The following is a 6,000-nucleotide window of genomic DNA, read 5'->3' on the forward strand; positions in this document are numbered from 1 at the left end:
TACTAAGATTGCTATCAAATGAGGTCTGTCTTTGAATTAAACTCACACTGATGCACAGGGCATCCATGTGTGAGTTGCCCCACTCACTTTTCCCACTGCCTCTTTGAACAGGGACCGCTCCTCAGAAACACATGCACAGACTCACACCTTAAACCTTCAGCAACTGACATCTGGAAAAAGCAGAAGCACAATGCACACATGCTCTTTCCTGTAGATTTGCCAAACTATTCCTATTCCATTTACCAGTGAGAAATTAAATTAGGAAACAGCTATATTCCTAACTCTTAAAGATCAATGGTCTTTTCCAGAAAAATTGGTCTTTTCTTATCTGATCTAAAAATTTTATGAATCGGCATTTTGATGCAGCTATTTGCATTTTAAATTGAATGTTTGCCATGTTTTATAGCAAATATCCTCTTAAGCCCTGTGTGGAAAGTAAAGAACTATAAAAGAGTGATAGATACAATACTGAGGAATTGAGTGGGTGGTAAAAAAAAAAAGTTATAGTCGAAGGAGTGCTAAAAAAAAAAAGCTTCATTGAGGAAGTACTTTTAGAATCAGGCTTAGAACTTTAGCCAACGACTTCTAAATACGTTATTAGAGTGCATCTTTATGACTTATGTGAAGTCAGCTCTTCCAGGTACATGACCTGAAGCCAGTCACTAACACGTAAGGTCTTGTTTTTCGGAACCCATAAGGAATAACAAAACTTGCACTTACCATGCCAGGGCCCACCAAGAAAGCCCCCCAAGTGTGTTGTTATGGACATTTCCAGTGGCAGGTTCCAACACTAAGGCTGCTGCCATGCTTCCTCTATAAATATGAAAGCCTCCTTTCTCTTTTTCTCCTTTTCCTTCTCTTTTCTCTACCTAAATAAAATCACCTTTCTGCAACAAACAAACAAACAAACAAAAAAAGAAAGGCTCAGCACTCCTCTCTGCCAGCAGCAGGGAGACTGATGCTGCATGGCTAGAGGTGGAAGAGCTTCTCAGCGGAGATCAGTATCACCAGTCATGAGCCAATAGCCATGAGCCCGGTGGTGTTGATTAGTTGCTAGCAGTATAGCTTAATGATGCAGTACACAGGCTCTGCTTCAATCTTGGCTCCCTCATTTATAACCGCAGCAAGTTACTTAGTGTCTTAAGCTTCAGGCTCCTCATCTGTAAAGTAGGATAACTTGTGAAGTTAGATGAAATGATTCATGTTAAGACTGTATTGTATTTGACACATAGTAAGTGCTCAATTAATATTAGCTATTATTATTATTATTAGATTGAGGGGGAAAGGCTTACTTTGGAAAAGCCCAATAAGGTCAGAAGAGTGATTGACCTCAGATCAACAGGCAAGCACTCATACGAGTGAATTAGCATCTCCTCTATTCACTTGAAAGAAATTTATCAAACATCTACCAGTTGCCAGGCACTGAGCAAGAGGCAGAGAAAAATAGCGTGAAGATATGTACTCTCACAGCTCTTTAGACCACATCCCCTCTCTGGAGTGAAGCAACTACCTTTTCTCCAGAAAAGATATTATCTGATTTTAAAGATTAAGTGTTGGCAGTGTCTTTTGAATGAAGAAAATTGTATGTGACTAGGATCAAGGCATAAAGGAAAGAGCATGGCATTGAGCAAAGAGACATCTGTAAATCTAGAGGGTCACCCACATTGGAAGCCAGGGATGGAAAAAGAACAACATGAAATGCAGCTAGAAACAGGTTTGGGTGAGATTGTGATGGATCTTGTATTCTTGCTAAGAAGTTTGGTCTAGAGGGCGTATTTTTGGTTCACAAAGAGGATTCTGGATGTTGTTTCCCTTTATTTCTTTAGACACCCCTGTGTGCTGAGTCAGCCTCACTCCTTAAATCTAATTGGGTGGCTAGTGCTTCTTCCAGTATAAGTTAAGGGGATGCTGATAGGTATTGATTTCTCATAGCTGGTGTTAGCATTATGTGTTCCACAGCACTACAGAGCCTTCTAATGGTATTTTAGGAGTAAAGGTATGTTGAGGTTTGACATGTAATATTTTCTGGGATCAAGGATGCTTTAAAAAGCTAATTCGATAATTTCTATGTCATTTCAACTAATTAACTATAATGACTCTTTCCATCCCTACCATTATATGTCACCTTCTGGCAGAGCACCAAACATATTCAGACATTTGCTTAGCTTTTTATTTACCGGTGAGCATGAGATGCCTTTGAGATATGAACATGACACAGAACAAATATAAAATCTCTGTCCTCAGGGAGTCCAATTTATGAATAGAACTGGTGTATGACTCAGCATCTTATGTGTTAGGCCAGGGTGTCACTTTGACATATGAACATGACATGGAACAAATATAATATAAAAGCTCTGTCCTCAGGGAGTCTGATTTCTGAGTAGAATTGGAGTATGACTCAGCATATTTTCTTATGTGTTGTGGCAGGAGTGTCACTTCTATTTCTGTTTCGATAGAGTCACATTTTTCGTCTTTCCAAAAGATTTTATTTTCTGTGGGGCTTTAATATGAGGTGGACAGTGACTTGGTAGAATTTAGGAAGACAGGTAGATTCAATGGGACCACAGAGAGTGGAGACAAAGCCTCTTCCCACTGGCTATGTGCAAGGGCAAAAGGGAAGCCACTCTGGAGGGAAAGGCTGAATTTGGCATTAGGCATATTGAGTTTGCCAGATGCACAAGGGAATGTAAGAAAGCCAATGGAAAATGAGAGGTGAAGTCTGAAAGCATAGGAGTAAATAATTAAAAGGACTGGCTGAGAACTAGAACCCTGAATGCCAAATAGTTTGAATGTAAAATAAAAGAGTCACAGAGAATCAAGTGAAGTTACGCTTTGAGAAGAAGATTATGTGGTATAAGTCAGTGAAGACTAAGTGTGATTTCAATATTAGATTTGTGACAGCACCATGGAGAAGCTGCTCAAAAGACTGCAGCAACCTTTGCTTGAGAAGAATCAGAGATGTCAAATTTTAGTACTGCAGCAGGAACAAAAGAGGCAGATGACTCTATCCAGATCCTGTAATGCTGGGATCATTTCAAGTTCCCTTTTCTATTCTCAACATTCTGTGACTTTTCATGGGGCTTGAAAACTTAGAAGAAAGATGAGGGAAGTCTTCTGGAAGAAAAAAAAGAATCAGGTTTCATTTCGAGCCACATGAAACTGCAGAAGTAAATGTAGATGCCAAGAGAAAGCCTAAAGAGGAAGATAAAATTCTCAGACACATCTGAGGCTAGAACACCTGGCGTGGTGATTAAAATATATTCACCAGTTCTCAGTACTCTTTGCTTCAAGAGATGTAGATTAATTTAACCCCCACCTCCACCCTTTAAGTGCGAGCTTTACTTAGTGACTTGCTTCTAACAAATAGAATGAGACAGCAGGAACAGTGTGTAACATCCAAGACTAGATGATAAGGGGCATTGCAGTTTCCTCTTTGCACTCTCTCCTTGGATCAATTGCTCTAAAGGAAATCAGCAGCCATGTCATGAGGATACTCAAGTGGCCCTACAGACAGATCCATGTGGATCTATATGCTATATACTATAATATACAGTATAGTATACAGATCCACATGGACATATCCTATATACTATATACTATAGTATATACTATAGCTATGGACAGGAGGTTTCATGCAATATAGTATATATACTGTATACTATAGTATATATATATATATTATATACTATATATAGTATATACTGTATACTATAGTATATATATATTATATAGTATATATAGTATATTGCATGAAACCTCCTGTCCATAGCTATGTGAGTCAGTCATTTTTGAAGTAAATCATCCATCCCCAGTCAAGCCTTCACATAACAGCAGCCTCAGCTGGCTCTCTGACTGGAGTTTAATGAGAGACCCTGAGCCAGAATCACCCAGCCAAGCCACTCTTAAATTCCTGATCCACGGAGACCATGAGTTAATAAAATGTTTGTTGTTTTAACCCATTGTTTTATGGTAATTTGTTATGCAGCCACAGATAACACCTGGTAAGTAGAATGGATGGAGAAGAGGAAGAAAAGAAAACCACCCCAAAGACAAAAGAAAACAGAAGAGGAAGACCAGAAAAAGCAAGTGCTATAAACCTGAGTTGAACCTTGAGTGGTCATACAGGGTGTGAGGGAAGGAAAGTATGGTCAAATCTAGAAAGGTTGTACAGACTGAAATTCATTTGTCATTCAGTAACACTAAAGTTTCTTATCTGGATCAAAATATGTTTTTGTTTCCGTTTTTGTTTTTTTGAGATGGAGTCTCGCTCTGTAGCCCAGGCTGGAGTACAGTGGTGCGATCTAGGCTCATTGCAACCTCTGCCTCCCGGGTCCTGGTTCAAGCAATTCTTCTACCTCAGCCTCCCAAGTAGCTGGGATTACAGTCACGAGCCACCATGCCCAGCTAATTTTTGTATTTTTTAGTAGAGACGGGGTTTCACCATGTTGGCCAGTCTGGTCTTGAACTCCTGAACTTGTGATCCGCCCACCTCAGCCTCCCAAATTGCTGGGATTACAGGCATGAGCCACCACACCCGGCCCAAAATATATATTTTTAAAATATTGTAAATGAGCTGAACTTTCTTGTTCAGCCACCATATACCTGGAAATTAGACAGTTTATATTTCATTTCTGCATCTGCTCAGTGAACTTGGACAAGTAAAATAAATTCAATGAACATTATTTGTCACTGAGCTGTTCTGTGCTATGAATTCTCCATTCATAACGTACAGGAATATTTTCCCCTTGCCTATATCCCAGGATAACTTGATGCATTAGCATGACCAGGAGTATGGAAGGCAAATGAGAGTGGTACTGTTTCTCTAATCTCGTCCATCTATTTCCAGCCTTTTCTTCCTCTCCCCTGAGGGGGGTCTATCAGCACAGTCCTAGACTCCCTGAAATACATTCCTGTATTATTTCTACCTCCAATAACAGATGTCTGACAAGAAAACATGTTGCTGGCATGGATTGCTTTTTAACTGTTAGATTTTGAAATGTCTTTCAGTTTATGGAAAAGTCACAAAGACGGTACAAAAAGTTCCCGTATACCCCTCAACCTAGCTTCCGCTATTATTAAAATCTTACAAAATGAAGAAATTAGCATTGGTATAATACTGTTATCTAAACTACAGCTTTTATTCAAACTTAACCAGTCTTTCCATTACTGTCATTTTGTGTTCCAGAGTCCAATTCAAGATACTATATTGCATGTAACAAACATGATTCCTTAGCTCCTCCTAGCTGTGACAGTTTCTCAGGCTTTCCTGTTTTTCCTTACCTTGACATTTTCGAAGAATACTCGTCAGGTATCTTATAGACTGTCCCTCCATTGGGGTTTACCTGGCATATTTTCATGATTTGACTAGGGATATAAATTTGGGGGAGAAAAACCATAAGAGGTAAGGCAAGCTTCTCATCACTTCCTATCAGGGAGTATGTATTAGTTGCTACTGTAACAAATTACCAGAAACTTAGTGACTTAAAACAAGAAAAATGTATTCTCTTACAACTCTGGAGACCAGAAGTCAGAAATGAGCCTCACAGGGCTAAATTCCGAGTGTTGGCAGGGCAGGCTCCTTCTGGAGGCCCTATGGAGAATTGCTCTTTGCTTCTTCCAGCTGCTGGTGGTTCCCAGCGTTCTTTGGCTTGTGGCCACATCACTCCAATCTCTGCTTCTGTTGTCAAATTGCCTTCTCTTCTGCAGTCAAATCTCCCACTGCCTCCCACTTACAAGGCCCCTTGTGGTATAATGGGCCCACCTGGATAATCAGGACAATCTCCCTATCTCCAGATCCTTAATTTAATTGTGTCTGCAAAGTCCCTTTTGCCATATAAGGGAACATATTCACAAGTTCCAGGGACTAGGGGGTGAATATCTTTGGGAGCCATTATTTATCCTACTACAGGGTAAATGATTATCCATATGATTTATCAGTGGTGAAGTTAACCTTCACCACTTGAGTAAGGTGGTATCTGCTAGAATTTCTCCACTGTAAAG

The sequence above is a fragment of the Aotus nancymaae genome, unplaced genomic scaffold, assembly GCF_030222135.1.
Source record: "Aotus nancymaae isolate 86718 unplaced genomic scaffold, 86718_ANA_hifiasm-v0.15.2.pri h1tg000058l, whole genome shotgun sequence".
Lineage (NCBI taxonomy): Eukaryota > Metazoa > Chordata > Mammalia > Primates > Aotidae > Aotus > Aotus nancymaae.